Source organism: Lissotriton vulgaris, unplaced genomic scaffold (assembly GCF_964263255.1).
Source record: "Lissotriton vulgaris unplaced genomic scaffold, aLisVul1.2 SCAFFOLD_1224, whole genome shotgun sequence".
In the NCBI taxonomy this organism is placed as follows: Eukaryota; Metazoa; Chordata; class Amphibia; order Caudata; family Salamandridae; genus Lissotriton; species Lissotriton vulgaris.
Window position 1 is genome coordinate 341,604 of NW_028242734.1, and position 25,226 is coordinate 366,829.

At 44.6% G+C, this 25,226-nt stretch overlaps 1 protein-coding gene across 1 annotated transcript in view; it reads left to right on the forward strand.

The window, feature by feature from the left end:
• The window catches only part of LOC147668858 (unconventional myosin-XVIIIb-like), a gene marked incomplete at its 3' end in the record, with an annotated part of 694,293 nt that overhangs the window by 334,325 nt on the left and 334,742 nt on the right, over positions 1-25,226 (forward strand). The window lies entirely within an intron of this gene.

Consider the following 25,226-nt stretch of genomic DNA (forward strand, 5'->3'; position numbering starts at 1 on the left):
ACATTTCCCACTGTCCATATAAAAAGCACTTGAAAGGGTAAACCTAAAGAGAAAAAACTCTGCACTCTTTTTCAGGTCTGGTCTTTGGAACAGCTATATCTATAAATATAGATAGTTATAGATATATATATAGATGTGTTGTTAGGGACTGCTGTGGTACTATAAAATGCAAGCACGAGCAGCGAGATCCGCAGGCTGAAATATGCTTTCCTGACTTTGGGAATGCAAAGCATTACGTTTAACCTTGAGGTCCATACAACTTCAACCTGTGATCCTGGAAATCTATACATTATTTCATTTAGTACTTGCGTAACCCCACACTTAATTGTCCTACGGTCCTTCTCAAACCACAGCTATTTATTTTTTCTAACATTCCTTTTATTTTCTATAGCTATCTAATCCCAAGGGCAATAGGGTCTCTGGCCAGGTGTAATGAATCTCTGTGTATGCATGTGTGTGAAAGAACGAGTGTGAATGTGTTAGAGTGAATGTGCGCATTTGTGAAATATGCAGGTGAAATTGAAGGGTCATTGGACTGCACTTTTACATCTTTCTTGGCAGTGCCAATGAGCCCGTGTATATTACTTTGCAGCCCCTTTTGCCCCAAACCTGTATGGATGATTTTCATGTTACATTTTTGTTCTAGTGCATTTATGTGTTAGGTGGTTTGTCTATTTGCCATCTGATACCTGGGGAACTGCTTCACAAAAGGTAATCCCCGGATTAAAAGCCCATTGATCATAGAGGTCTTTTGAGCCATGTGTAAAGTGGGCAGTCTTCTAGGGAGCCACCTTCAAAGAAACCACTGGGGCACTCTCTCTACCACACATAACACCTGTCACTACTCCTATACCCCCTTTCCTGCAACACCAACTGGATCGTGCACAAAATAGACCCAGGGAACTCTTTAACACCACGAAAAGACAAACCACGTCTGACCTCCATTACTTTAACCACCACAAATGAACGATGTGAAGAAATTGCTTGCTTTTTTTCTGACAAAGTCACCAAAATTGAGCAATCCTTCTGGTAAGTCTTCTCTCTGTCCTCCGTCCATAACTCCTCCTTCGAACCACCACACCTCACGACAGCCCCTCCTTCTGTTCCCATTGTGACCAAATGACTCCTAAAGGTACTAACATACCTAAATCACTCCAAACTGAAAAACAATGCCAACTGGTCTGACTTCAATCCCCTGTCTGAAAAGGAAGTATTCAATATAATCAGGAATCTAAAGCCTTCAACCCACATAAATGACTCCCTCCCATCCATGATGGTGAAATACCTCAACCACATCATCGCCCCATTTTGGACTCAAATCATCAACACATCTCTCACCACGGGCTATGTCCCAAACTCTCTCCAATGTGGATAAATCACACAACCATTCCCCAAAATCCCAGGGCTGACCCTAACGGTCTCAAAAACCTCAGACCTATCTCAAACCTCCTTTTCCTAGCCAAGGCGCTAGATAAATGTGTCTTACAGCAACGTAATCATCATATATGAAAATTCACCCTTCTAGACACTTTCCAATCCTGTTTCAGAAAAGGCTGCAGTACTGAAACGCCCATGCTCAATATATCTGATGACATTCCCAGATCCTTCTTGACCTATGGGCGGCACTCAAAACTGTGAATCACCCAGCCCTACTGGAGTCTCTGAGGTGTCGCTTCGGCATCAATGGCACTGTCTTAAAATGGTTCATATCTTACCTGCAACACCGGTCGCAAAAAATCAAAATTAACTTATGTCTTTCTAAACCCTTGTGCGTCAATCTAGGAGTGCCTCAGGGCTGCATTCTATCCCCGTCCCTAGTCAATCTCTTCATGGAACCCCTGATGGGCATCATAAAGCAGGCAGGGATCAAATATCATCTGTATGCTGATAACCCGCAACTTTACTACAAAATCAAATCACACAGTGACATCCGACATCTTAACGCCACACTACAATTCTGGTTTTGCTCTAATCACCTAAAGCTATACCCCATCAAAACGGGAGTAATTCTATTCTCCCCCAAATGCAATCACCTATCAATCCAAGAATGGCTCAACAACCTGAACGCCCTAAATTGCTCTCTCACTATATCCAACTCCGCAAAGTCTCTGGGCTTCTTCCTGGACAAAAACATGTAAATGAAAGAAAACATGAAAAATTCAGCAAAAGGAGCACTGTACGCTCTAAAAAATATCAAGAAAATAAAACCTTTCATTCCCGCCGATAATTTCAAGACTGTCGTGCAATCCTTGGTCCTTACCAAACAAGACTATGGTAATGCCATTCTCATGGGGATGACAAAATCTCCCCACGCACCCCTTAGATCAGTTCTTAACTTAGCAGCCCAGCTCCTTTCAGTCGTCAAACATTTTGAACACATCACTCCTGCCCTCAAGAGCCTAAACTGGCTTCCCATCGAAGGAAGATGTACTTACAAGTCTGCATACATCATCCACAATGCACTGCCCTTGCACACTCCCAACTTCCTTGAAAACAAGCTAATGAAAGCTGGGTCTACCAGATCTTTGAATCGCTCCAACGTTCTGACACTCATTCCTCCAAATGTGAAAAAAATCAACAACCAAGTCTAGCTCCTTTTCTGTAAATGCTCCGAGCATTTGGAACTCTTTACCTTGTGACCGTCGATGCCGCCCCTACTTCCCTAACTTCAAAAGAAACCTGAAACAACTCCTCCTCAACAAATACTTTAACTCCTAGATTATTGACCTGGATTATTTACAGCGTGTACTGACCTAATCCTGACGACCATAGCCTGTTTATCTGTTTTATGTTGTCTATTAGATCCTCTCCAATTGCTTCTCTTGTTTTTGGTACTGCTTTTTTATTTTCTTGGATGTTTACTATTTTCTATTTTGAATTCTCGCCTTGTTTGTATTCTCATGTCTGTTTTACTCTATTGTCAGATCATGATTTTGTAAAGCGCTCTGATACATTCGGGTCTAGCAAGCGCTATATAAAACTTATAAATAATAAATAACCCCAAAGTTCTCTCACTACACCAACACTGTCTACCACACCCCCTCCCTATATCTGACTGCTCTGTTTCCATCTCCATTCACTATATCTCTCCTTTATGTACTTCACCTTCACTGAACCTTATCTGTCTCTTTACCTCACTACTCTATCGTGCTAACTCATCTCTGTGCCACACCTCTCTTGACCCCTCTCACCTTCCTCTGTGCTTTCTACCTGTCTCCGTCTCACCACTCTCTAACATAGTTCTTTCTCCTCTCTTTCACCAAATCTCCTCTTTTTCCCCATCTCTTTCTCTCTCTTGCTACCAAACCTACCAATTTATGTTCCAGTGTATTCAATCCATTACCTCTCCAACCCCCACCCCACTTTCTAACTCTTTTCCCTTTACCTCACTTCTCACTGCCTTTTTCAATAGTTTTCTCACTCTTCCACTGCTGTTTTCTCTAGCATACAGCTCTTTCGCTTTCTTTTATCCCTCTGTGTTCCTTTTTCTACACCTTTCACTATTTGAGCTCACACTCTTTACCTCTCCTCTCTCGACATCCTTCTCTTTAAACTTCTCTTTCCCTGACTTCTGACTCCAGTTCTTTCTCTGCCTCACCCTCACTCTACTGCTGTTTCAAACTAACTTCTCTGTACCTCAACTGTCTCCCGACTTACCTAATGTTTGCTCTCCACCACAGCTTCCTTTCTACTTTTGACTGACACATATAACATTTTCGTGAGCTCTACTCCAGTGTAATAACTCTAAGAACACTAATTTCACACCTGACCATTCTTTAGAAAGAGTCAGGGCAAGATAGGCCTTTTATCCTATCAGCCATTTTCCCAATGGGCTGGAGCACTTAGGGGCCGGTTTTGAAACCCTAGGTCCACCCCTTGTGCCTTTTTCACTATCCCCAGCTTGCTAAGGTTAATTGCAGCAGGCACAGGAGTGGGTGCAGCAAATGAGACCGCAGTCAACAGCCTCTGGTCGCATCGCTGGGAGGCAACTACCCAGGGGTGATCCATTACATTACATCATGGGCTGCACCAGGATGGCAGATAGGCGGTTAGGAGGCTGGGGGGCAATGAACTACACACTGGAGAAGCCCAAGGTGCTTGGTGAGTGGAACATCAGGGGTGCTCCTGGAAGGACTTTCTGGTTGCTGCCACCCTGCCCCACATGAATAATTACAAAATAATGGGATAACTCAAAAAAAGCAGAAGTACCTGGGTACAGTGAGGTACAGGCAATAAAATGGTCATAGCGGCGTTTTAAAATACAAAGAGTCTGAGAATTAACGTATCTCGATTATAACAAATTGATCAATTCTGCAAACACGAATGAAGGAGAGAGAAAATACAATAAGTTAAGCAGAAATGTATGGAAAACAATTCAGATTGTATTTAGACATTCATAATATATACACATATTTTTTAATCCAATGGTTGCTCCATTATGGGCAAAGAAAGTGCCCAAAGAGGTTCTTGTGTGTAAGATCTAGTAACAAATATCCAGTGAAATCAACAGCCTTCTAAGGCCCCTGCAGCAGGCCTGTGTGAAGTCCAATTAGATGACTAACTTCACATCCATCGACCAAGAGGTGGATGTCTTGATCAGCACACTTCCTCTGCGTGAATACTTATATTCAAACCATGCTAAAGAAGTAGATTGACAATGTTTCGACCTGCGTGTGGGAGGAGCCAGTTCAAACCTTAACTGTGAGTCTTCATCAGGACAGACAAGAAATGGGGGTGCAACCTAGAGTTATGCACTGTACAAACTCAGCATGGACAGCCAACTTGAATTGGAAGCGAACCATCCGATGCTCTTTGTCCAGAGGATCAACTCATCTAAATTCTCGCTATACATTAAACGTCACTGCCCAATCAAGGGATTGACAAACAATTTATGAAAGAAGCAAAGGCTCTAGGGCTCTTCCTCGAGAGGGAAAATCATCTAAATTCTGGATAAACATTCAATGGACTGCTCGACTGTGGCCTTATTATAAAATCTCATACGGGGTTAGCGCCAGAATGCAGAATTATTCTGTTTATATCAGGGTGGGAGGGCCCCTTCTGTAATATTCAGAAAGTAGGCACTGGAGTGATACAAAGTATCACTGTCTCCCTCTCGGCCCCCCATGAATCAAGACATCCTGCACTGCCCAAGTGCAGCATTATACAACGCTTCACCATATCACAAGGCACCAGACCACCAACAGACAGCAAGATGCACACACCTTGGGGGTGAGTGGATAGTTGCCTTTGTGGTGAAGGTGGACTAGAGAGCTCGATGATTGGGCCACAGGGGTCCTCACCCCTAAAAGGAAAAGCAACTAAGGCAGGCTAGAAGCACTAAGGAAGGCAGAAAACACTGTATGTGTGTGGAGAGTGGTGCAGGCGAGAGAATCTGACACCCCTGTGGACCTAAACCAGACAGCAGCAATAATGGGTAAGCCTCAGGCAGTGGCATCTCCGCTACACAACAAAATTTACAAATATGCAAAGGTGACACCCAAGAAGGCCCACCAAGGCTGCTACGGATTCCTTACTTACTTTAGAGCAAATTCTCCAGGCCATATGCGATTTGAGAGCATCGATGGAGACTCTGGCCCTTATTAACAAAAGAAAAGTACCTTTGAGTAAGTTTACTCTTATTTGGTATTCCAATCCAAAAATCTTTATTTCGGCCATTAAGACCATAAAAGATGCATAAAAAGACAAACAACATTTAAATCAACATTTGGTACATGTTATACAAATGGATACAAGTTTTGGGAGTAAAAGTTAAATGAGATAAAAATGAGTAAGAAAGATACATCACAATTATATTAATTGAGTTTAAAATAACATGATGTAAAAACTTTGCCGTAGGGGGCTAAAATTTGGTTTAAGACAGTGGCCGGAACTATCATCCTATGTTGGTAAAGCCTTAATCAACTTGGACCTAATACGCCACATGGCGAACAGATATTTAGAGACTGCAAAAACAATGTGAGGGGAGGAATCAGATTTCAATATTCTGTAAGAAGTTGAACAGTTTCTTATTGCCATGTTTCTGCATAAAGGCACCAACCAATACTTCCTTGGAGACCTATAGGTGGAGCAGAAAAACAGGACGTGGATTTCCTCCTCATCACAGGAATTGCAGCCAGGGCATAGTTTGTCCCCTCCATTGGTCCATTTACTCGTGAAGGATTTAAGGGGGAGGGTTCCGAACCGCCACTGTAAAAAGAGCTTCCTTGCCGAGACCGGATAGATAAAATCCAAAAAAGATTCAAATTTATAGGTATTTTTGGATTGGGTAAAACAGTGGGTTAAAGTGCCAATGCTGGGTGCAGTCAATTGGGTCACAAGATTTTGTTGCTTGCAGGCTTTCACTAGACTTTTCCGAGGGACCTTGATACAACCAGTTTCGGGGGCCAACCACAATTCATTTAAGCCTAACCGGAACAATTCTTTTTTGACAAAAGTCAGCCAAGGGATCTTGTCATTGACGTTTAGATTCATAACATGCACAAGATCACTCCTGTAGTGGTTAAGCTCCTTAGTTGACCAAAGTCTATGCCAGAATCTTATGGGGTTGAGTTCAGCATCCTCCCTGATAGATGATAAGCCCAAGTCAAGACGTAGGGGAAGCAAGGGAGTTGCAGCTGGGAGGGCCAGGAGGCGCCTCATAAAATTATTCTCAACACGTACCAACTCATTTGCAGCTTGGTGTCCCCAAAGTTCGCTGCCATATAATGCAGCAGGTTTTGCTTGGGTTTTGTACATCTCAACTGCGGGGGCTATAGGTTTATATGTTGAGGTGTTGGTGATCTTCAGGATAGCCCCAGACAGTTGAGATAGCCTTATTCGCGAGCTTGCAATCTGTGGACACCATGAAAGGTTCTCTTGGAGGGTTACGCCCAGGTATTGGAATGTTTTTACCCTCTCTAGGACCGTGGAGTTTAGGGACGGGTTGGGTCTAGTTGTGGAGGAGGGGTTAAAGATCATATACTTGGTCTTCCCGGCGTTGATCTCGAGGCCAAACTGCCTGCAGAAGAGATCAAAGCCATCCAAAGTTCTCTGAATACCCATGGGCGATTTGGAAAGCAGGAGAGTATCGTCCGCAAACATAATTGCCGGTACCCTCCTGCCTGCCAAGACCGGGGCGTCGTTGTCTCCAACATTGGCTAGATGCGAGATGACACTGTTCATACAAAGGCAAAAAAGGGTTGGGGCAAGTACGCACCCCTGCCTGACCCCCCGGGAAACAGGGAACCTTTGAGTCAAAACACCACCCCGCCCACAACGTACCTGGGCGAAATTGCCCTGATGGAGTCTTATGATTGCCTGGAGTAGATTAATGGGGACTCCCATCTCCCTCAGGACCTCCCAAAGTTTTTTCCGTGGTACAAGGTCAAAGGCTGACCTCAGGTCTACGAACACCATGTATAATCTCCCGCCCTCGATGGTCACTGTTTTCCAATAAAGGAGATCGAGGCAGAAGATTTGGTCCATGGTGGACGTATTTTTCCTGAAGCCAGCCTGGAGAGGACTTAAAATTTCATTTTCCTCCATCCAATCCATGAGTTGGTCCAATAAAAGTCGCGAATAAATCTTCTGGGGGACATCTATCAGGCTGATCGGCCTGTAGTTGGATGGGAGCAGAGGACAGCCCTTCTTGAAGATAGGCACTATCTCTGCCCCCAGCCAAGTGCAGGGGATCGCCATTCCACATGCTATTGAGTTGAAGAGGATGAGAAGATAAGGTGCCCAAATATCTGGATGGGACCTAAAGAGGTCGCCAGGTAGTTTATCAAGGCCAGGGGCCTTGCCCATTGCTAAGCCATCTATTGCACTGGCCACTTCCCCTAGCGTGAACTCCAGAGTATCTCCAGGGAGGGAGAGGAGTGTTGCAATAGTGGCATCAGTGTTTTCTAAATCATCTGCGTAAAGTTTCCCAAAATGGTCTTCCCATATATGTGCAGCTATATTGGGTTCGACCGCAGCTTTGGGTTCCCCTGAGCCAGTAGAGACTATGGACCAAAATCTTCTAGTGTCCTTGGCTATTAATGCTGCTGAGAGATCATGCCATCTATCCCAGTCCCAGTCTGACCTCGCACGGGCCATAATGTCCTTGTAAAGTTGTCGCAAGGCAGACACCCTATTACGGGGGGCACCCTCTTTGACTGCAGCAATAAGATCAGATTTAGCCTTTCTGCAGTCCGAGTTGTACCAAGTGGAAGTTCTGGTTTTATGCTTGGGTTTGGGTACCTCTGGATAGAGGACCTCTCCCAGAGTTCCCACTAAGTCCTCGTGTATGGAGGGTAAGGTTTTGGATAGGTCCTGAGCACTGGAATGACTAATTACTTCTTCCAAAGCCTCAAATCTTGGGAGAACAAGGCTGTAAATTTTCCCAATATTTTCTTCCGACTTGGAGAATTTCTGCCATCTCACCCTACGCCTGTTAGAAGCTAATACAAGGTTTCCCCGTTCATCTCCTTTCCCCGGAGAGGAGAGTCCGGTGGACTCAGGAAGATAGTGCAAGGTAAGTGAGAGGGCATTATGATCACTGTCAGTGCGGGGGATTATAATAAAGTCCTCAACCTTTGGCCACAGACTGGTATCAACAAAAATGTAGTCCAGTCTTGACTCCTGGTTTGGTCTATTAAATGTGCATTTTGAAGGGGTGTCTGAGGGTGTGCGACCATTGCAAGCTCTCAGCGCATAGTTGAGAGTTAGCGACATGATTTGAACCGCAAGTGGCGACCAGGCTCTGGGATGGGGGGATTGGCACGGTGGTATGCCCCAGTAATCGTCTTCTGCCATGAGGGCCCCTTCCCTCAAGCCCTCTAAGGGTTCAAAATGACAGTTGAGATCGCCACCCAAGATCACCTTATAATCTGTCGGCAGCTGACTCAAAAAAGATGCAAGGTCTTCTAATGTAGTAGACTCCGCCGTTGGTCCTACTGGGCGGGAATAAACATTTATTATTGCCAACTTCGGGGCGCCTGTCCAGGTTAGTAAAACACACTGGATATCATGGGAAAGCGTGGCTATACTTTCCGCTACACACCCAGTGTGAGATGCTATCCACACCGCCAGACCGCCTGAGGGCCTTCCCCTTCCATTCCAAGTAGCAGGGATTTCAAATACAGCATAACCAGTCTTGTGAACCGGTTCCCTCGCCCATGTCTCTTGAAAGAGGCAGATCTCGTTATTATTTATCAGAGAATCCCATTCTTCAGTTTGCATTTTGTTGAGAATCCCTGCAACATTCCATGAAAGTACCCTCAGGGCTCTGGACTTAGTATGGAGTGTAGGGCCTTGGCCCTCGGAAGTAACTCCACCACTGCGTACATGGAAGCTGGAGAGCCGTGTGGGGGGAGATAAACTGTGTTTGCTTCCCGCTAGATGGGTTAGGGTTATGCCATAGTCATCTCTAAGCAGTTGCCGGGGAAGGTTAAAAGCTTGAGCAGCAGAATTACCGTGATGTTCACTTGAGGCCCCCTCAGCAGTAGAGTGACCAGGGGAGCACCCCTCGAGTCAATCACAAAAGTCTAAGCCAGAGAATGCTTCAAATCTGTTGCTAACTTCCAAAGGTGTGAAAGGAAGCAAGTGGTCCATCCCCCCCAATTGGGAGGAGTGGTCCAAACTCCTATAGTTGGAACCATAGCCCCTCTGAGGGACAGATCCCCACCTATGAGCATTCTTTTGGATCAAGGGGTCAGGGTGCAAGGGAAGATAGTGGTTGTTTTGGTTAGGGCCATTAAGGCCTGTCGAGGGCATAGAGGGCCATGGACATGACAGGGGGGCCACTAGAGCTCTAGGATAAAAATAGGTGAGATCACACGGCATGATGGATTTGCCAAGATTCCCTGGCATCCAGCTCAGAATGTGCCTAACAGCTTCCGGGTCCCTGAAGTTGATCACAATCAGGTCGCCATCTATGTCTTTCACCCGCCCCCCCAACCAAGGGAGTCGGCGCACATGCACTATGTCCCCATTTACATTTCCAGGGAGTGGTCTGTTCTTAGACAGCCAATACATGGTCTTATTTTTAAGTTGTTGTGGGCCTTCTCGCTTGTCAGGGTCAAGGGTGGGAACACCCGTGAGCACCACTACATAAGGTAGTGATTCCGGAGGCAGTTCAACCTGGGGGATCCTGCGTTTTTGGACTATACTAGGGGGTTCCCTCTCTTCAACCGTCTGGATTGGTCTAGGTATCATGTTATTTCCGCCCTTGGGAATGGCACCAGTCAGGTGCATGTCAGATCTAGAATCATTTTTGGAAGTTGAAGTTCCCAAGGGATTGTTGGCCACTTTTTTGGTAAGGAGATTGGCCACGGGGAGAGAGGCCGTTGTGGCAATGGTAGAGGTTATATGAGCCACCTTAGCTAGGTTAGAGGAAGTTGGGAGGGGCTTCTTGGGTACAGAGGGTTTTAAACTATTTGATGAGCTGGCTAAAGCTGTCACTGTAGTGGATACGGGAACAGCCATCTGGATGTCAAGTTTATTGTGAATGGTCTGCTCCAGATTCCCTAACCGCTCTTCAATGGCCCGTAATCTGTCCATGATTGGGGAAGTGAGCGTCCTGAGCATTTGCCCAAGAAACTCCAAGGTGGGGGCAAGCGGGAGGATCTCCTCAGAGTTTGAATTTGGAGGGGTAGTGACTACTAAGGGAGATGGAGTGTCTTGTATGGTCACTGATGGAGGATCGAGTCTTGTGCCTTCAGTTGATTTAGAAACAGAAGCAGAAGCTGTAGCTGTCCACCCCCCCTTGCCCTTACCAAATTCAGTATGACTAATTTTACCTTTATGTATGGAGCCCCCCTTCCTCATTCTCTTTTTGGGCGGAGGACCATGATTTATCTGAGCCACAACCTTCCTCTGCTGATTTTTGGGGATTGTTTTTCCAATTTGGATGGAAGCTGGCGGGGGATTCGGGGCTACATCAGAATTACCAAGTGGTGGGGGGGCAGGAGGAGATGGACTGAAGTGATCCACAAGAGAAGGTGGTGCAGAAGAAATATCTCTTAAGAGTTCAGGGACACCCTGAGATGAAAAGGGGTCCTCAGTGATCAGTTCTATACTAGGTGATCGAATGGGCAGGGATGTACCCAGGGTGGATCTAGCCTTATGACCCTCGATGGAGCGACGACGCTCCATCCTTTTCTCCTCCAGAGCTTCTTCTCTTTCAATCTCAGAGATGGATTTCTTAAAGTAATTGTCCAATGTGCCCTTGTTAGGATTAGCCCCCGCTTTCCCAGGTGAGACCATGTCCATTGTAACAGAAAATAAACAACTATGGGAAGTAACCAGAAGCAACCGTCGTAATAGTTACCCAGTCAACAAGTTAAAGGGACTTAACAGTCACTGACAATCAGCTCAGCCACGTGAAACAGCACAGTGAGGGAGCATACATTAAGTATTCCAGTTCAGAGTATGTGTCTGAGAGACTCAGGGACGGGGCCCAGCCCAGCCTCACCAGCCACCTAACGGCCACACAACGGCCCGCTCTTTGCCCGGTCTTTGCCCCGGCCTTTGCCCCGCGCGCGTCCCGCGTGCGCAAAGCTGTGACACAATATCAGAGGGTATGACAGGAAGGGGCGGGAAGAGGACCAGCTGCGGCCGATCTGCGCCGCACAGCAGGCTGGTCCTCGCAGTCCCGCCTCTGGGCTTGAGCGAGGAAAGTACTTGTCAGCTAGCGCGTTGGTGCTCCGATGCACAACAGGGAAAGATTAACTGCTCCCTTGTGGTGTCGTCAGCCTACGAGCGGCACCCGCGGAGCGGGGGCCGCGAGGCGTTGGTTCTTTGCAGGCAAATGAGGAAAGGCAACCGGGACAGCACTCCCAGGACAGCAAAAGGACAAACCCAAGCAGCACACTCTCCGCACCAATTTAAGCAGGTGAGAGGGGCGGGAAGAGGACCAGCTGCGGCCGATCTGCGCCGCACAGCAGGCTGGTCCTCGCAGTCCCGCCTCTGGGCTTGAGCGAGGAAAGTACTTGTCAGCTAGCGCGTTGGTGCTCCGATGCACAACAGGGAAAGATTAACTGCTCCCTTGTGGTGTCTTCAGCCTACGAGCGGCTCCCGCGGAGCGGGGGCCGCGAGGCGTTGGTTCTTTGCAGGCAAATGAGGAAAGGCAACCGGGACAGCACTCCCAGGACAGCAAAAGGACATTCACAAAACTGCATTTCAATAGTAAGTTTACTGTTGGGACAGAGAACTCCGCACATAAAAAGATAAGCGTGTGCATCAGGTCCTCAGATTGGGAACGGATGGGCCTGGTAGTGTGACTACTCCATCAAGAGCTTACGGAATTGCAGATAGGATCACAGAAGTCATACGCAAAATAGCTAAAACAGACCATTCAAAGTAGTAGAATTTACCATGACTTTGTTGGAATTTCAGAGGGAGCGGAGGGCTCCAACCTGGAGGGTTTACTCTCCCTGTGGCTTTTCTCCTGGGCCCACCAAAACGTTGTCCACCTGTTTCATGACCGGTGATTGCATGCTTTCTTAATCATGCAGATAGGGATGCCTTTCTGTGACAAGCTCAGTGACACACAACTCTGCAACTGGAATATGCATGGGATAACATCTATTTGGACTACACCACACAGGTACAGTGGTTGTGGAGAGCCATTGAGGCAGTGAAGCAAAAGCTAAAATTGATGCAGTTCACTTACATCGTTACATCAATATGGATTCATTTACATAACATACATCCTGCAGAGCGAGGATCCTTCTTTCACACAATCTGCGAGCGTCTGAGTTTAGAAATAATTGGAGTCAAGTGTGCCATACAGTGTCACAGGTGGTACATAGGCAGATAGTGAGGGAGCCTACAATGGTGATATTAGCCCGATGGATGAGGGTAACGGCACACTAGACTGCTCATGGCCATAGCTCTCCTCATGGTCAAGAGAGATATAGCATGGCACTGGAGTTTCGCATCCGCTCGAACAATGACTAAATTGACTTGGGGAATGGATTATTCAGCCTAAGCAGAATGATGTGTATACAAATTAAGGAGATGCCGAAGAAACATGTCAAAGTTTGGCTGACTGACTTATTTATTCTATGTATGTTAATGGTTGATATTATATTTATGTTACAGGACCTTTGAGAAGGTCCATCAAGAGCTGGGAAGGTGAACTTTGTGTTATATATCTCAATAGTTTTTATGTCAACAAATACTAGCATGCACATTCTATGCATACTTATACTTAAAATAAATAATAAAAAATGTAAATAAAAAAAAAGAATTACCAAGACTATTCTTGAATGCAGACCCTTTATTTTGTGTCCTTAACGCTCCACATTTTCCAACTGTATTATTAGGGTGCAAAGTGTGCATGGTAAATATTTGTGTTATTAAGGGTATGTTTCCACATTCAATAAAACTAATAATCATGAGTAGTAGTAAATCCTGCAGGGATACATAGTAACTACTGTAGAGATAGTATGTGTTATGACTATCGAAAGCCATAGAAAATAGACTAATGAAGGTCATACAAATCAATAATCCACCATGATCAAAATGGATTTGTTCCATAGCGCTGTACCCAACATTGTCTTCGACTCCTCCATGCTGTACTTCCACTATCTCTTAACGCACCGGACTCAAGGGCACTGTTTTCCAGAGATTTTGAGAAAACCTTTAATTCAGTCTGGTGGGGCCATGTTCATTCTACTGGAGTGCATATAGTATAGAGCATTACTTTATACTAAGCCCTGGGCAAGGGTCACAGTAAATGGGGTGTTATTCCAGGCTTTTGCAGCTGAACGGGGCACAACAAAAGACCGCTCCATGTCCCTCCGTCTCTTTGCTATAGTCATGGTGCCATTAAAGGAATAAATCAGAAAAGATGCCCAGCTGAGTGGTTTCCAATGGTAAGGCAACTTGGAGGACAGAATATAATTAAATGCTGGTGATGTCCTGATGTATGTTAGCCACCAGAAACCTTGAAATCTTAATTGCTATGAATTCTTCAGATACAAGTTGATGTATTAGGCAGCTGCCACTGCTACAGGACCTGGGTGGTGGGGCTGGTGCAGCGGATGGGGTGGGTGGATGAAAGAAGTTAAAAAAAGAAGAAAAAAACACTTACCTGTTACGTCCGCCTAGCCCGCTGCCGCCCCTCCTCCGTCTTTTTCTTCCTGACTCTGGTCCCGCAGCAGGAAGCAGCAGGAAGCACCCAGCTCCCAGCCTCCAGATAGCCAATCACAATGTTGCAACGCAGCGTTGTGATTGGTCTGAGCACCGTGGATCAGAGCTCAGCCAGTGAACAAGGGCCTGCCCATGTTCTCCACGCAGGCAGTAATGCAGCCTACATGGAGAAGATGAAAATCCTACAAACTTTCCTTTCACACTCCATGTACCTCAGTACGATTGTCACATAATTCACTTTAAAAAAATCCTCTTACTTTGCAGTCATAGAATGTAAACACTGATCTCAATGTTAAACGACAGGGTAGAAATTTGTCAGAAGACACAACCTGCCATTTGACCTCTATCTTTGAAGAATATGAAACGTGACAAGATAAAAACTAAACTTAAATGCATCTTTATTGCCATTCACCTCCTGAACTCATGAATGAGAATTGTGGCGGGGTGGGGGTTGGCAGCACACCTACTTCTAGCACCTACGGTTTGAGTTCTCTCTTCGCAAGTATCCTGCATATGTGCAGGGTTTCCATGTTTATTAGCTTGACCACACACTTCATTTAGCAGTTCTCACATGTTATTTTGTCATCACAACGGAGTCTGGCAAGTACTGGCATGAGTGTTGACTGCAGCAGAAACAGTTGAGGCCATCATGTAGTGTATTTACAGTTAAGCAGGTGCCTCATCCATTCTGTCATGCCGGGGAGTAAAATTTATGACCAAGGTAACAAAACTGCTACAGGAAACTGAACAGACAAAGGCACCTACCACCTAGTGCAAACAATGGCCAGGGAAAGAAGAACGTGGTGGTAGAAACGCCATTTAGCGAAAATTTCGTACCGGATACACACACTGTGTTTTAACGAAAGAAACATGTCCAGAAAGATCCTTTTTGGGTCAGAACATTTTGACTTTTTATTGTTAAGAATACATGTCATTTTATTTTCATCTTAATCTCTCTCTTCTTCTTTTCTGTTTTTATCCATTCGAATATTGTAAAGATTTTTATTAATCAAACAATAAAATATTGATGATGATGATTACAGGCAAGCAGGACTCCAGCATCAGATCAGATCTTCATCTGGTAACAAGCCAGCTTTGGGCCTCAGTTGAGATGGGGTCTTGGGCCATGGTGTGAAAGGTCATTGGGCCGCTACTTAGGGCAGGCTACTTACAGTGCACAATGCACAATATGTTAATGTAGTAGTATGGTCCACTTGGACCTAACTTGTGGTTGCAGCTGAACAGACAGCTTGGGCACAGTTCTTTGCCATTATGGCACAGTCCACCGCTTACTCTGGCTCTTCCTGTATAATCACACCCTCTGCAGGGTCAGCAGTCTCCTTCTCCCTCTAAGCTGGGGGGTGGCTTCCAGGAACTTCAGGACAGGGGAACCGTTTCTTCCTTCCAGGAAAGTTTAGAGGGGATGTCCCCTCAGCTCTGGGAAGCTGGCTGCCAGACAGAACGAAGGTCTGGTTGCCCAGCAGTCCTCTGAGTACTCTGCAGAGCACTACCTTTCTTGGTTAAAGAGAACTTGGAACTGGAACAATAAATGGGTCAGTAGCTCCCACTTTTGTGCAGTCATAACAGAGCGGCTAAACGGATTCTCTGCTTTTTCAAAACTGGTTCTTTCATGTGCCCTCTTCGGGCTCATCACAGTGGGTAGTCTCCAGCCTGGAGTATGCAGAAAAGAGGCTTAAAGAGGTATGATCTTTCCACACCTTGTTTTCACTAGCCACACTGAATAGTGATCGATGAAAAGGCAACGCTGGCCTCACCCATAGGCCCCTTCTCACTCTGAATAACAGAGACTACAGCCCACCTTTCACTGCCACCATCTACCAAAGGCAGTGCTCAGGCAAAACTAAACAGAGCTTCCTCCCAGCAAAAGGCCCTAATCAAATTTATAAAGTTTCTATGTTTCTTAACTACAGCCTCAGAAATGTCGACAATATACTTTCACCATCTAGTAAAACAACATCACCTCCACCTCCTGCTAGAAACAGGCCATCGGCTTCCAAAATTGAACCAAATAGCCTCCTTTACGCAAGTTCCCTAATGCATACAACGCATGGTAGAACACCGACCACATTCACATTCATGCAAACTTGTAGCATTCACACAAGTTAGTGTTGGGATCTGGTTTTAGCATATGGAACCAAAACTTAATATGAGTGGGCCTCTAGGCCTCCACTTTGGTGCCCCAGATTAAAAGGTCTAGTCACAACTACTGATTCACAAAACAGGTATGCTGCTGAACCCATATCAAGGACCAAGGTCCTTTGTCAGATAAGTGGGGGTCTGCTTGGTGCACTCTTCCGGGTCCAGGACAGGTCAAGGACCTCTCTCTTTTCGCTGGATTAGTATGAGGCTGTGGCCACAATCCAAACCCCAGGATATTGATAATCACAGTCAGACACTCATGGCAGGGAAACATGAATGTACTCCATGGAAGGGACATTCCTGTCCCAAGGAATGCCTTCTGGTATGTTAAAATATTCCATGACCTTGATTGCTGGTCGTGTTCACGGATTTAGTGACACTTTACAAATGTTTCCAAAAATAAAAAAATACTGATGTAATTTGGAGATGGAACTTCACCAACATCACTGACTGTCACTATGCATGTACTATTTGAGCTTTTGCTCAGAGGTGCTAGGCAGTGAAAAGTAAGAAGCTCATACCCTTAACATATGTTAAAACAATCACCAACAGTATGGGTTTCCGACTATCGGTTTGTTTGATGACCTTTGGTTGGGTAGTGAACCCTATTGTAACATCATTCTCCAGAATGTCCCTTTGACTATTTTAAAGCCTATGAATTTAAGACACTGTTTAAATAGGACTGCCTGCAAGCAAATTAACATTAGTTATTATTGCCTCTGCCTCCCTAATAGGGGGCCCTTCTCCTGAAAGTAGGATTCTGCACTGTGAAGACTTAGGAACACATTTTGTTGTGTCATTGTTGTCCCCACTTGAACAGTGGTGCAAAAGGGGAATGGCAAGACAGGCAAAATGACACATCATTCTTTTGCAGCCCCAATGCACCATATGAAAACGTCTATTGGGGAGAGGTGCCCACCGCCATTGTGGATTTGTATGTGTGAAACGTTAAAAGTTGAAATGGGAAGGACATCGATGCACAGATGCCAATGTCAATGAACATTATCCCTCATCAGGCTCAGTACAAAAGTGGTTGGTCCGGTTGTAAGAATTCTTCACGAACAGCGGCAGATGGTACACTCTTACCTTCATGACTGGTGGGGCCAGGTCCATCTAGGCAGCAGACGTGATGAGCGTGAAATGCATCATAAGGACCATAGATAGCAGCTGAACTTGGCGAAAGTCTCATCTCTGCCCAGTGCAGGATTTACAGTACATTGGTGCCAGAATCGGAACAGATTTGGGCATGGTCTTGTTTCTTCAGGACACGATTAACAAGCTAAGACTTCACTGTACTCACATTTTGGCCGAATCAACGGAGCTAGCACTCTCCATTAGCATTGTCCAACATGGCAAAGCAAATATTCAAGTGATTAACACCACAGGTGAGGTCAGCTGCGTCCTTTTGGGAGTATGGAAGGAACAGCAAGGGGCGGAGTTAAGGAAGGGTTTCCAGAGGAGAGTGGGCTGCATGTGACTTTGACCAGATGTTGCAGAAAATCCCCAGGTGCTTTGCCTAGAAGTAGGGATCTACATAGGCAAGGTTGTAAATTGAGGTGCTGTGCCTAGAAGTGGGGTTCTACATAGGCAAGGGTGCAAATTCGGGTGATGTGCCTAGAAGCAGGGATAGGCTATGTATAGGCAAGGTTGCAAATCCAGGTGCTGTGCCTAGAAGTGGGGTTCTACATAGGCAAGGGTGCGAATTCGGGTGCTGTGCCTAGAAGCAGGGATAGGCTATGTATAGGCAAGGTTGCAAATTCAGGTGCTGTGCTTAGAAGTAGGGGTCTACATAGGCAAGATTGCAAATTCTGTTTCGGCACACAGCATATCCCCATGTCTATTTTAGCCAAAAAAGGCTCTTATTCTGATCAGCATGGCTGAAAGAGGTGACGGGGACTAAAGTTTCAGTTTTTGATGTCACCTTCTGCATTTGTGTTCTGTATAAAATGTTTCTATTTAAAACTGCCTTTTTAAATGGACATTTTCTTGGATGCCATCTGCATTCACCTCACATCCTCCCTTCCACTCTTCCCCGTTATAGACCTTGTGTTTATCACGGCGAGTTTCCAGAGGCACAGATAAACCGCGAGCCTTTCTTTTTAATTACAATTTCTTGTGTTGCTTATTACCCAAGCAATGGGGCTGATAAGTGTTGAGCAATTTCTAGGATGCGCCTCTTTTAATATTTCCGATCCTCTATTTAGTTTTCGAAGGGCAATCTTGTTTAGTAAAGCTCGTAAACAAAACAGGGGCTGCTTCCTTGGATGTTTGCAAAATTGAGTGAAATAACTCTCATGTATAGCTCATTTCAAATATGTGACAGCACCTGATATGTTTTTAGGTAAAGTGTCTTCGGCAAACCTAAAAAATAAAGTTAATCATTCCAGGAGACAGAAATCAACATTATATAGAGACAGTAAATCTACACTTCACACGAATGTCGAATGACTATGTCTCGAGTCTCATCAATTGTAACTCGGAGGCCAAAGTTTTTTTTTTGTCACTCTCAGGCTTGTTTTATCATTTCCATGAAATACTGTGACTGGTTCCCTCCAGCAAGCTGCTCATGAAAATCAGATTTCAATAAAAGCTGTAAAATGGGTAGTAATAATGCTCTCTGTGCTGCACGCTGTATCTTGAGGTATCGCAAATTAAAATACTTTTTTAGTTTCCAAAAATGGTGGGCTAAGAATCCACAAATGACACAAACATTCACAATGTTTCTTATTTATAGTTCTGTAATTGATTTATAAAACTCAATATAATACAGTATTAAAGTCCAACGCCAGCCTTGACCTAGTGACCAACTATGGAACGTCGCACATTATAGCATGCAGGCCTGGCAAACTAGTCTTACCAGACTCATTATTAATGACCAATAACTTACTAGCATTAGCGATTTTAGTTACATAGTAATAACTTTTCCTTCCTCCGGGGCCTGGCAATTCTCAGTTAAATAGCTCATGCGTTAACCCCTTTGCCGCAGCATGAATTTTGCCGCGGCGCGGGGTGGTGGGGGTGGGGCTTGAGCGTGGCGCTTCCGTGCTTGGGACAGAACCACGGCGTCATGAGTCACGGGCGGGGTGTGTTCATGATGGCGTTGTTCCATCACGGCCCTCCTCGCTCAGTAATTCGGCCGCACATGTGGGGAATTAATGCTGCATGGGCGGAATACCGCATGACGGAACCACGCCATCATGAGCACATGCAGCCCGTGACGGCGTGTGGTTCCGCCACGAGCACAGAAGAGGCTAAACTTAGTAGATCAGCAGGTGCAATATGCAATCTTCCAAGACCTAGGGGAAGAGGGACGATTTCCCCTCTTTTGAAAGTTTATAATACCCAGTGTGTTCTTGCTGCTATATAAAGGGCAAGGATATGGGGCCTCACAGCACTTCTCTTCTTCAAGCTGAGGAAAATCGCATTTGCTGGAGGTTTTTGTACCTCCCGCCATTTGCCTCTTGTTTTTTTATCCACTCGGTGCTAAACCGAGGCTATATTGCAGGCAGATAAGGTTAATTAGGCTCCCCTATCACTGTGCGCCAGCGTATGGGCTAACCTGGAGAGATGTTACTTTGCAGGGATGTAATCTTGGATTGCCTCAGCTTCAAGATCCAAGAAATATTAACGAAGAGGACAATATAAAGGTTAAATCTAATTTTCTGGTGCACAGTGAGGATGCAAGATTGAAAACCGAACAATCCAATTGCACGGTACTGGCTCATTATACAGACACCCAGGATATTGCGCCATGGATTAGCAATTTTAGCTGCACAAATATGGAAATTTAGCTGCATTGTTGCGGCACATTATTTTACTCATAATCATTCATTTTCAGCCTGAAATCAATGGAAACTGTTTCAGTAGAGTATTCCACTTTGAAATAGGCATGTCTAAAGCTCTATGGAAACACAGCTGCAGCCTTAACCTGTATTTTTCCCTGAGTGCCCATGTATGCACCCTTCACCACACAAATAGAAGAGGTACTGTATGAGCATCAGAAGTACACGCTTCCTGCACACACAAGAATTAGTACCACACAGACATCAGCAGTGCAAGTACCTGTTCTTAAGGACATCGAGTGATTTCTGAACAGCCCTACTGGGCCCTCAGAGGTACATGCGCGCCACCCTGCCCCTGCAATGCCTAGCTGTCAAGGGGAGTCCGACACATGCCTGAGTCTGTATGAGCTCTGTCTGCCTACCAATAGTGTTCCTGAGACGGTACTGACATTTCCCAAGTTCTACTGGATTATCAAATGTGCTCACAGCTTGCATGTTCACCAAGCAATATTACAATGCCTCTCAATCTTACATTCAATAATAGTACCTTCAACCTTTCTTTCGAACAAATTCTATCACAGGCAGTTACTTCAACAAATGCAGCTGTAGTTTAGAGTGACGTGACAGGTGAGGAATGTCTGAAATGAATTCTGTATGCAGAGAAGACTCCTGTGCTGTGAAGCCATGTGCACAAATGGATACAAGTGGTAAAAGCAACGGTGCCATGTACATAAAGACAGATTTAGACAAAGCAGTCCTGCCCTCTAAGGAATGGGGACAAATGATCACCTCCAAAACAGGCCAGAAAGAGCAAACACAGAACTCCCCATCCTCAGTGTGCAGCGAGCAAACAGCAAACCCGCAGGCAGCAGCAGTTATACCTGTTCCAGTGTTGGGAAGACATCAACAGCCACCGAGCCTCAAGATTGTTCCAATGTGTGCTTTTAGGTAAGAGACAGCCAATTTGCTGCTCAACAGCAATGTGTTCAATCAGCATCAATTAATCCCACAATAAAAGCAATAAACCCATTTTCAGACATCACTAGCTCAGTTAAAATCATAAAGGCTGTGACCATCTAAGTTTCTAAGAGGGGCTTCATACACACTAAGGGGCCCATTAGGATCACGGGCGGATCGCCACTGCCCGAATGGCAGTGGCGATCCTCCCGTGATCCTACCCTGCCCGCCACCCAATACCCCCGCCATATTACTATGGCGGGGGACCGCGGCGGACGGAAAGACCGCCCACCGCTTTTCCGCCTGGTCAATGAGTTGACCGGGTGGGAAAGGGTTTAATATGGTGGCATGTCTGTTAGACACTGCGATCAATATTACAATGCAGACGGGGACATTCCTTTCCGTGGCAGAAACGCCGCCACAGAAAGGCATGTGGTGGTAGACATTTGGGGTCCGTTGCAGCCCCTAGGGACTCTGGGGGGTGGGGGGAGCACATGGGGGGTACCTATAGTACCTCCCAGAAGTTCCATGCACAACATGGCAGGCACCGCACAGTGCCTGCCATGTTGTACATGGAAGTGCACAACATGCCTCCCTGGCATTGTGGTGGCGGTGCTGAGTGCACCGCCCGCCACAATGACAGGAATGAAGGATGCGCCCACCACTGTGGCAGACGCATCCTAATTGCCCCCACGGGACCAACGCACTTATAGCGGGCGGTCCCGTTCACCGATAGGGTGGCGGGCGGACAATGTCCGCCCATCATCCTAATGGGGCCCTAAGTAGCTTGCAACAGAGATCTGGGTTCTGGTGTGAGCTCTGCATTAGAGAAGGTTGTTTACTGTAGTGAAAAGTCTCTGTGCAGATCTCTGTGTCACACCACCCCAAATCACCAAGATGGACTCGGCATGGTTTTGCATTCCTAAGTTTGGACATTATTTGGTCCAGCATTAATTTGCTCAACATTTCAACAGGTATAGTCCCAAAAGAAATTTCACGAGCAGTTTTGTTGAAATCCTGGAGGGTCTGATTATAGATCTCTAGAATCAGCAGAGCCTTCTATTTACTTTAGACTGTACACATTGGGAGAGATCACTCCTTTTCCACTGACGGGCTTTTGTGTTTTAATAGAGTGTTGGGTTTGTTGGGGGACTCAAGACTGACTTGTCTATGGGGCAACACAACTGAACAATCATTGCTGCACTTTATTTTTTTCTGCAGCTTTTATAATTTCTCACGTAAGCACTTTCTGAAAAATATAGTAAACAACCTAGGGCATCGCAGATGTAGAGAAGCTTTGTTTCACTTACAATTATTGAATTCCCCCAAAATATGTTTTAGTGTTAAATCTGCAATTACAATCAGAAATTCATTGGATGTGTAATCATGATTATTGTATTCTTTGTTCAATGTTTTCCATTTATAAGTGCACATTATGATATCCAAGTATTTTTTATCACTGCTAATTTATTTGTATTGTGTTTGTATTCATTCCATGTTTTCTTTTATGACCTAACAAGGTCGAATAAGGATACATTTGAAATTGACAATTTTTCTGGACAGTAGAGCTGAATCTGCTTCTCTGTATTCCAATTATCTTTATTGAAAACATATTTAGGAAAATGTAATCCTAAGATTTTCCAATTCCAGTTTATACAGAATTGAGTCCTAGAATTTTACAGTCTCTTAAGGTGTTGTAGATGTGGAATGTAGAAATATTTAAATCAGTGACGACCTTGTTTTGGGTCCTTGTCAACGTATAAATAGTTTTATAACTTCTTCTTTTTCAGACTACCTGTTTGTTTTTTTAATTATGTTGAACAATTGCTAGATCTTCTATATAGTAGAATTCTTTTAGCAAAAATACTGCACTTAGCCAAATTTAACAAGTTATCAAATTTGCAAATGTGTCCAGAAAATATAGTTTAAGTGTGGGCTTGGCTAGTCCTTCAATCTCCTTACCAGTTCCAAGATAAATTAATCTCATCTGTGATATTTTATATTTCCATATAAAACTTTGGAGCAATTGTTGACTTTGTAGTAAAAATCTGGTTTGTAGTTTACAAGAGGAATAAAGAAATGTAAATATAAACAGAGGCAAGATTGACATTATGATTAAGGCAACTCTGCCTACTAAACAGAAAGGGAGAGATTGTCATCTCACCAGAAAATATTTTGTGGGATGTAATTCAAATTGAACAAATTGCTGTATTTATCAGAGAGGTAGATTCCCAAATATCTTATATTTGATTTATGCCATAACTTGCTCTTAAATTTGGAGGCAAAACTATAACTGAAGGATTATTCTTGTAGCCATCAGAAGTTTTCCAAATTTTATTTAAAGCCTGCATGTTCTTTCTGTTTTTAAGCATACAATCATATAATCTGCATATCGTTTCAGTTTTGCATAAATGAGGAATCCTATAAATAACCAGTTGTACTATTACTTCATTTAAAGGCACTCAATTTACCAACTTTGGAAGGATGGAAGTTTGGGTGGTCTTAGTGGGATGCAAAATTGCAGCCTGCAAATCACAACAGATGCATTTAACTTACTGAGACTTTTTAAATAAGTAAAATAATGCATTCTACTATACCCTCTGGAAAGTTCAGTAATAAATATTGAAGCCCATGAACAGTTCCCTGAATTAGGTGTAATGATTGGGTATCTTTGAGGGAAGTTGCCTGTAATTGAGAGGTGATATCCTTAATTACTACTTCTATGCCTTTCTATACCAATGTAAAGAAGTGAACCATATATAAAGCCTAACCATGAAATTAACAAACAAACTGAAACTAAAGGCTTAGCTAGTTTCCTTTTGAAATGAAATGATTTGGATGTGGCCCATTACATACTCCTGGTTTTTGCTGGAGTTTAAATGAGATGAGCCTTGTTGCTCATCGCTTCATGAGTTTCCATCTGACACAGGATTGGATGTCCATGATGCAAGGCTACCTGCGTTGTTGCTAGGATGTCAAAAAGGCGCCAGCGCAGAGTAAAAGGCAGGAATGCGCTTTATTGCCTTATATATGTCACATTACTTCCCTTTCCATGTCACTCAGTGCAATACAGAAAGGTAGCTTGCTGTACTTTGTGACTATTTCATAAATAGACCCCGAAGTCCCTTACTCCAATCCAGCCCTATTGGCTTACAGTTAATAGTGGAGTAACGTATCTCCTTCCACCCTATCCTGACCTGGAGTATCTCAACCCTTCCTGAGAGTTGACAAGTTACCCAGAAATGCTCATTCTGCCCAGTAACTCATTTATGTGTTGGTTGACCTGACTTGTGAGTCACTGTGTGTCACCCACTTACTGTTCACCAAAGCACTGCGGGTCTAGAGAAGGCAAATCTTCTCCATCATTTGAGTGTTTATACCTGGTGAGCACAGGCTGTAAGCCACAGAGAGCATAGGGGAAACGTTCAATCAGTTGCTTGATATGGTCTAGTTTCTGGCCTTGGTTCTTGCATTTTCCAATTCTTCCAGGGATGATGAGAGGTCCCTGCTGTGCGTGATTTGGCAAAACTCTGCAGGACTATCCCAGAAGATCTACTGCAAGCAACAAAGTGATGGAAGAATTGTTTACATTAATCTCAGCCACTAGTGATCTCTTGGGTCGCATTACAGATCCATAGTTATTTCTATTGACTATGCCATGTTAGACAGAGACAAAGTTTGAATTGCATATCGCTTGTCTCGGTTTGTTAATTTCACAGGAGTCCTGACTTCAACTAGCTGATGACAAAATGAGGAGAAGCTGTGGCTTAACGGCCCAGGCGGCTGACTTTTAAGCTGGTGAACCAGGTTCGAGTCTGGTTGGAGGCTCAAACATTCTGTGAATCTGGGCAAATCACTTAATCTCCCTGTGCCTTAAAATGAATGTGTCTGTCTGTAACACAACTGGTACTCATGTAAAGCGTTCTGATACCTTCGGGTCGGGTTCATGCTAAATATAACTGGGTGAAAAAAGTGACTAAAATCGCCTGGAAAAGCTACTCAAACACTCCCACAAGCACACAGTTGACCAATCAAGCAACATCACAACCCCTACCCCTAACAATTCAAGAAATGAAATCCCTATCAGATCTTGCATCATCCTTTTGTCATGAAGGAAAACCTTTGCTCGCATCTATCCAGGCCTCCAAACACAAGATGTGCATGGTAAACAAGGCACCTGCTATAGTC